The sequence below is a fragment of the Vicia villosa genome, unplaced genomic scaffold (genome assembly GCF_029867415.1).
Source record: "Vicia villosa cultivar HV-30 ecotype Madison, WI unplaced genomic scaffold, Vvil1.0 ctg.000896F_1_1, whole genome shotgun sequence".
NCBI classification, from domain to species: Eukaryota; Viridiplantae; Streptophyta; class Magnoliopsida; order Fabales; family Fabaceae; genus Vicia; species Vicia villosa.
In genome coordinates this window covers 377,970-386,210 of record NW_026705404.1, presented here as the reverse complement: position 1 = coordinate 386,210, position 8,241 = coordinate 377,970, and positions in this window count along the sequence as shown.

The following is an 8,241-nucleotide window of genomic DNA, read 5'->3' as shown; positions in this document are numbered from 1 at the left end:
TCCAACTCTTTTCGATTACACCACTTTTCCATGTCATGTCTAGCTTTCTCATTATCTTTTGTTTGGTCTTTGACATCCATCACCGTGTTAAATACAATGTCATACCCCAAAATTTGCCCATCATATTTACTCATATTTCAGTCCATCTGACTTTCAAATGCTCAAAGATACACAAGAAAGAAGCATGCAGTCTCTCTCCTAAACAACAAACCCTCCAACGAGGGTTTTGCTTCTCTCAAAGTAAAATCAGGTTCTGAAACCTCAAGTGGTCCTCATGGCCTCTCACATGCCTCAAAGTATCCTCACCTCAAGCTTCAAGCCCTGATTCCTAAGATTGATCAATCAACTGCTCAGATGGTCAACAGTCGACCAGTTTGACCTAAAAGCCAACTGTGGTCAAAATATAGTCAAAACTCCTGATTTTTTTGTCAACAACCTTATTTTGAAGTATTCATTCACCATTTGATCAAGGATTGATCATGGTTCATCAAGAAAAGATCAGAAATCAACAAGTTCAAGAGTTTCTAAATTAGGGTTTTCATAGGAGAAAGTCAACTGAACTTTGACGAGCCATAACTCCCACATGGAACATCAGAAATTTCCCATCCAAAGCTCATTTTAAAGGAAATTGGATTCTCTACAATTTTTTATATCACAAGCCAAGTCTAAAAATGCTTCGTTTGAGAGATATGGATCAAAAGATTATTGGTCCTTTTTGAAAGTCAACCAAAAGCAGTTTTTTGTCAAAGCCAATATCATCAAGATAAAATCCTCAAATGGAAAAAAGCTTCCTAAGTGGCTTGTAGAGGACATCTTAAGGTTTCCAAAAGGTCCTAAAACTCTTTCATATCTTAAAAATTGAGTGAGATATGCCTTGTCAAAGTTGGACCATTTTAAGAGACAAAATGTGAAGTAAAAGGCTTCAAAATGGATTTATTTGCAAATGGGCCCAAGTTTTTAAGATTCAATCTTGATCCTTAAGTTATCCAAGACCTCGAATATAATTTCCATAAATTATTGAGATTTATTTGATTTTTATATGAATTTTTCATTTTTTAAAAAGTGAGATAATTCATGTAAATCAAAGATTTGATTGAAGCTATCATAATTATCAATTTCAATCATCAATAATACCTCATAATAAATCAAATTTCGTGAGAAATAAGTTTGAATGAACAAGAATGGATTTGGAGCAAAAATAGAAAAGATATCATTTTTTTCCAAAATCTTCAAGTGATTGAAAAGCAAGAGGTCCAAGCCCAAATCTTAACCTAAAAGCTTCTCCTATATATACTTAATTATTCAGAAAGCCAAGGGGACGAAAAGTCTTGGAGAAAAGAGGCCATAGAATTAGGGTTTGAAGTTAAAGAATTCCATTCAAAGTTGCACTCTCAAATTTTATTTTGCAGCCTGCCTCAAGAAACTTCAAGCCTTGCGTTGTATTCCTGATATGATATGGAGTGGGATTGGATCGATTTCCATAGCCAAAGCATTCCAGATCATCCTCTCCAACAAACTCACGGTTTGCAAGTTTCTTTAAAATTCAAACTCATCATTCATCCAATTTTAATAAGATTCTTGTGTATCTTTATGCTTCTTTTGATGTTTGGAATGTTTTGGAGTCATTGTTTCGGAGCTTAGACGTAGGAATCCATGGAAGCCATTGTTAGGGCATGGTTGCTACATGATCGCGTACTCATACCTACGAGAGGTTTCAGACCAAAAGGATCCTCCCATTGAGTTTGTAAGGGTCTGTTTTGGTGAACTGGACGCTTGGTTTTCGATCTTAATGTTGTTTACTTTAGTTTGGTGATTTGCAGGTCTGCCACGATCTTTTCCGTAGCAAAATCGAACCAGGTTCGTAGATAATTAAAAGGGGAATTTAAACAAAGAAGATGATGGGAGAAGACGACCTATGTGGCTTGATATAAGTGGTTAGTCAGTGTTTGCAATTCTCACTCCACGCGTGGTTTCTCCCCATTGGACGGTCAAAAGGTCCACCTTGCTTTCTCTTCGCGCGATTGGCTGGGTTGAACAGAAGGGGCCCACGCGTGCATCCTTTTGACTTGTGGCATTAATGTTTGTTTTTCATATATTATTTATGGGAGTGATCAAAAGACAGCGAATCACTTACAGCAGGCTTGTCAAAAATTTGTTGATTGCATCCTTGGGGTCCTGGGTTCGAGTCTGGCCCAGGATGTTTATTTTTAACAAATTCTTTACTTTAAGATCCAGTGCGCACAACCCATGCAACTTCTACCATATAGCCTCACATATTCACCCTTGGATCAACGCCAGTACATGATCAATGCCCAGGAGGCCGCATGCCCACCAAAGACCTTCAAGTGCATCACATAGGATCAGAGCTAAGTTATTTTCAATTTTTTATTTTTTATTACATAAACCCTTTTGTTTTCTTTCTTTCTATCTTATTTTTATTAGTAAAATTATTTTTAGTTAAATATTTTAATTATTAAATAAATATTTTCATGACTCTTTTAATTTATTTAATCGAACTTTCGATTTTCTCAAATTCTCAAATATATTAAATTATTCACTTTTCAGGTTTAAACCAGTTGCTTTAAACCCTATTTTATTTTAGCTTTTTTTCATCATGACCACTAATCACTGTTACTGGGTTATCTCAAGATCCTCCGACTACGCGCCATATCAGATCAAAAGCTAAGTTTCTGATTTTATTATTTATTTAATATCATTTTATTTTGCCGCTTTTAATTAAAATGGGGTTAGCTTCAATCGCCAATGAATTGGTAATGCACTCACCCTTCTATTTATTCTTCCATTGCCAATTTTCAGGGTTAACCAACCGGTCAAAGCTCGAACCTTCGGTAACCCTAAAACTCGTCCCTTTTTAATTTCTTGTTTTAATTATTACTTGTGTCAAACCTATTGCTCTGTTAGGGTTTACTTTATTGCTCCTCTTTCCTTTTCCCCATGGCTTATTTTGTAACTGCTCCTGGTTGTATTGTGTGGCCTTGAAGGCACTTAAGACTGTTATGCATATTATTATTGCGTGGTTAGTAATTTAGGGCGTGACAACCTCGAATTGAACTTAGAATAACTAATTATAAGATAATTATCAGAATTGAATCACGTGATTGTGCACCCACACACCTTTTATGGTAACCTCTCTTGTTACCTGTTGCCTGTTGCCTTGTTGCCTTTTTTTTTCATTGCAGAATAGTCAAGTCCCTCGAATACGAGGACGCCTCAGCAATGTTGCCCTCAGTTCATTCTTGTCACAAAAAGATCATAAGTCCCAATGATGCTGCCTTCGGTTCGGTTATATGATCTCGTCCCTCGAAGTTGCCTACGAAATGCTGAGGCGTCCTCCTGGTTGCCTAATAAAGATGACTATTCTGATCTTTCCCTTAGACTACCTGCCCCCCTATGGTAGGGACAGTCTTATGGCGAACGATAATTTTGACGACCCTTCAACCTCCAAATAAAAGGACTTCCTACCCTCCTATGGTATGGATAGACCTGAAAGGCTAAAAGAACCTTTTTACAATTTCAAGGTAATTTGCCCCTAATTGCTTTGCTCTGGCTTAAATCTTTTTCTTACGCTTTTTTTCATAAACCTTCAAAAGGCTACACTCATTTACGAGCTAAAGTCCTTATTTTATTCTTCTTCATTTCTAAACTTTTGGTTTTAAAAGAGCAAAGAAATTAAGAGCCCATGGATAACCATGGATGCAAAGGGTGCCTTACACCTTCCCTTTGTATAAATTACCCCCCGAACTCAGTTTTCTTTTAAAAGGTTTTTTCTGTTCTTTTAGCCTTTCATTAATTTGGATAAAATAAAAGTCGGTGGCGACTCTTGCTTACCGCGACATTTCAAAATAAAGTCAGTTCACCGTATTATAGAACTGGCGACTCTGCTGGGGAGCTTTCGAATTAAAAGAGGGGTTACCTTAAAGTTTAGGATCACTTAAATGTTTGCTTTGCTTGCTTTATTTTAAAGGTTGCTCGGGAATTAAATGAAGGACGAATCCTATACCCGGATTCAAGTACACTTAAGATAGGAGTGGCATAGTCATGGCGACCTCTTTCACATATGTGGGAGATGAGTCAATATGAAGTTCACGCTTGAGTTAGGACTCCATAGATATATGCACACCTTTCTCAAATGAGGGAGGTCTATGTATGTAACTTTGGGTGCGCCGGAGCTCAAGGACCTTTAGTCACCCTTTAACCCATCTTGGACTTTAGGACGTAGTGGGGGGACTACTCTTGACAAATGTTGAGAACCTAGTCGCTACCCGATACTACAACTCAGATAGGTTCTTTCTTAAAGTATCATTGCATAATGTGAATGTATCATGTCCGAGGGTGCTTTAGAAGGGCTGACAATTCTGGGTAACTCGGTAGAACCCGTTGCTGATATCATCCTTATCCTTAGAAGTACCTTTGAGGAAGGGTAGTTACCTATTCAAACTCCATGAAAGCCTTTAAACCTAAGGACATTTATGTGACTTGCTTGTGTGTGCTACTAACCCTTCTGTTTCCTTGCAGGATTTGCTTGTAGGACATTCGTCCTTATTACCTTATGCTTTACCTACTGTATTGCATTCACATGACATCATAACATCACATGTTAACTAACCCTTTCAAGGATCTTAGGAATTTAGGGCGCACAATTTCAGGTGCTCTTATCAAGGACTGAATTCCCATCAAGGGGCAGGAGGATTTATTTTCCTCTAGCCACATATCTTCCAATTCAGAGACTCAGTACCTATCAAGGGGCAAGAGGATTTACTTTCCTCTGACCATTTGTCTTCCAAATCAGAGACATTGTACCTATCAAGGGGCAGGAGGATTTATTTTCCTCTAGACATGTACCTTCAAATTCAGAAGTATCCTGAATCAGAGGCTATGACCCACTCGATATGGTGAGCTTGATTCCCCCAGAAGAACATCCAAGAATCAGAGTTCTTCGAACAAAGACGCGACCAAATCATTTTTCAATGTCGCTAACTAAATTTCCTATAGATCCCTGAAAACACTGCATTTGCATTCATAACATCGCATAGCAAGTTTCTCACAACAGGTATCTCATCCTCTCTTGCTGTTTACTTCAGCATAAATGGATCTCGAGCAGTCAGTCAAACACCTCTAGGCTCGAAACACCCGATCCCAAACTTTGATTCTGAACTCAGCCAAGGGGCAAGAAGAATTGAAGGCACTCCTATTCCTGGGGTACAATTACAATGCGAGATGTGCTTATTATTCGAACAATCATGATCATGATGTAAAGGATTGTAGACCGTTGAAGCATATGATTCAAGATTTAATCGATGACAAGATGACTGATTTCAATTCACCTGAGGAACCTCATATAACTGATGTTGTGCACAATCAGAAGAGTCGTAATGAACGTAACCAATCCGTGGGGGCAGTTCTGATTTCTACACCAGTTCCACAACAACGACGCAAGCCAGATGCACCTAAGCGTCAATTCACCAAAATTAACATGTCATTAGCTCAAGCATTACAACATCTGTTGAAGATCGAATTGATTACTCTGAGGGACCCTCCTAAGAATCCTAACACCTCCACTTCTGGCTATGAACTCAATGCGAGGTACGCACACCATTCCAATTGCCCTGGACATGATACGAATGATTGTTGGCCATTGAAAAACAAGATCCAAGACGTGATCGATGATGGAGAAATTGAGTTCAACCCTCCTAAGGCTTCTGTAGTGGTCACCGCTTCCACGCCTAGTCATGACAAGACTGATTAACGTCTAGAAGGATGCATTTTCGGATCATTAGTTCTACTTTTATTTGTAATTTCTTTTCTGTTTGTTTAAACATTCGACTCATGATAGACATTATCTGTTTTAATAATCATCATCAATGCATTGCATATGTTTGTCTTGAATAAATTATTTCGCTATCACTCATTTTAAATTGCGTCTTTACTTTGCATATGTTTTGTGATACTCAACTCCTGCTAAAGCTGTATGCCTTTTGAGGGAGGATGACGAAAATGATACCGCCACCTCATACAGTATGCTTTTGAACGGACTATGTTGACGATGTACAAGCATTGTTTCAATTCCTAGATAGTGGTGATATAAGGATGTTAATCCCTCGTAAACCCTTTTGAGCCTAAGGAGTAGAAGTTTTCTTTCATGTGCAATTTAAAACCCTTAATCATAACCTGGGGCAGGGTAGTTACTCAGTTAACCCAATTATACTAGCCGTTTGTTTACTCAAATAATGATGGGTTCCCGTGACCATTAAGTCAGGCAGTCAATATCCATCAAAAAAGAAGAAGAAAAAATTATTAAGTCAAAACCTATGAAGGAGACTTATCAAAAGTCGAAACATCCCGCTGACTGTAATCACAAAACAAACAGTTCAGGCAAAAGTTAGGGATAACAAAAATCAAAGTAAAAAAATAGGTCACTACAAATCCTCGACCAAAGCAAAAAGAATTACAAAGAAGGATGACTGACTGTCCAAATAAACTTCTGGTGCTTCAACCACCATCAAATATCAATGTTAATACTTCAAGATTTGCTAAAGCTGAAACGCAAAGTTAACTGAGCATAGGATCAAAGAACATCACGAAGATTGGGATGTGTATAAATAAATTTTTGAGCCATTATCCTTTGTTTCTTAAACCGTGAACCAAGCCACGTTACAACCCTTGAAAGTCCTAACTGAAGCGTGGTTAGTTCGAAAGAATACTGTCACCAAAAAGGTATCCTGACTCCTTAAGGTTTGCCATAAATGCTGAGTTGATATTTCGTTTTTACAAAAATCACGTTTTTACAAATATCACGCTTTTACATCTCCTGTTTTAATGTTTTTCAAAAACTCAAGACCGACGTATGCATTGCATCTCATGAATTCATTATTAAAGATGTTCTGCTACATAATTTCAAATGTTAGCAACAGAAAGAATTTGCACAGGGTATGACTGATGACTTAAAGTTATCCCGACCGACAAAGATTACTCCAGGAAGCAATGTCTCCTACGTATACAAGGGGCATGGCACGTTTTTCCCAATCAATCTGGGGCAATCAAATCAAGATTCCAAGAAACTCTAAAATGCCAAACAGTCAAAGTCACATCCCAAGTGGGTTTCACACTATTTCCCGATCAATCTGGGGCAATCAAGTCAAGATTCCGAGAATCTCTCAAGGATGCCAAAACAATCAGGGGCATGCATCCAAGTAGATCTGAAGCTACTTCCCAATCAACATGGGGCATTGTCCTGGGCCTATTATTACTAGGGGCATGTCGCCCATAGTGCACATCTCATAAAGTCCTCGTGAGGCGAATCTTTCCAAAGTCCCTACTAGCAGGGGCAAATCTATGCAAGTCCAGTTTGACATCTTGATCAATACTCAGTGGTGTGTCCTAATCAATACAAATCTAGGAACGGTAGTTACTATAATACCGGGGGCAAAGTTCAAGGCATCCATGCCTTCCCACAACTCTGGCTTCACAAAATCATATCCCTACAGAGTAATCCTTAAGAAGATATCTTCGATTGTTCTCGTCCTAACAGAGCCTTAGTTCCTCCACGGAGTTTATATCTTCGACATTTTCGGTTCCCCGACACTTTTCTCTTCTCCAAACAAGGTTATTCATCTCTCTTATCCCTAGTCAATCATGAAAAATGGCTCTCATCCCCAAGCAGAAGTCAAAAATCCCCAGCTGAGTATCCTCGAGTATGAAGCGGGAGTTCCTACCAAAACGGAAGATTAGTGCTCTATATTCTCCACAACAGTCAGGGATTTATTTTCCCCGCCAAACGTTGCTACAATCTACTATCATCATTAACAACGTTTTGCATTCGTAACATCATACGCCTCATGGCACACACATAACATATATACGCCTCATGGCAATATGCATACAATCTCATTCATTTCAAAAATAAACATTACAATACATGCATCACGACATTGCATAAAATTAATACTGCTTTTTCAGTCTATTCCTACAAACCAAATAAATAGTATCTTCTAGATATAGTGCAGAGATAATCAAGTCAACGATTTAATTCTGACGCTCATGCAAGACAGAGATTTAGTTCTGACACTTAATTTTGGATATCTTCCAAAGATATTTCAGAGATAATCAAGACCAAGATTTAATCATGATACTTAGTTCCGGGTATTCTCCAGAGATAGTTCAAAAATGATCAAGACCACGATTTAATTCTGATACTTAGTTCCGGGTATTCTCCAGAGATAG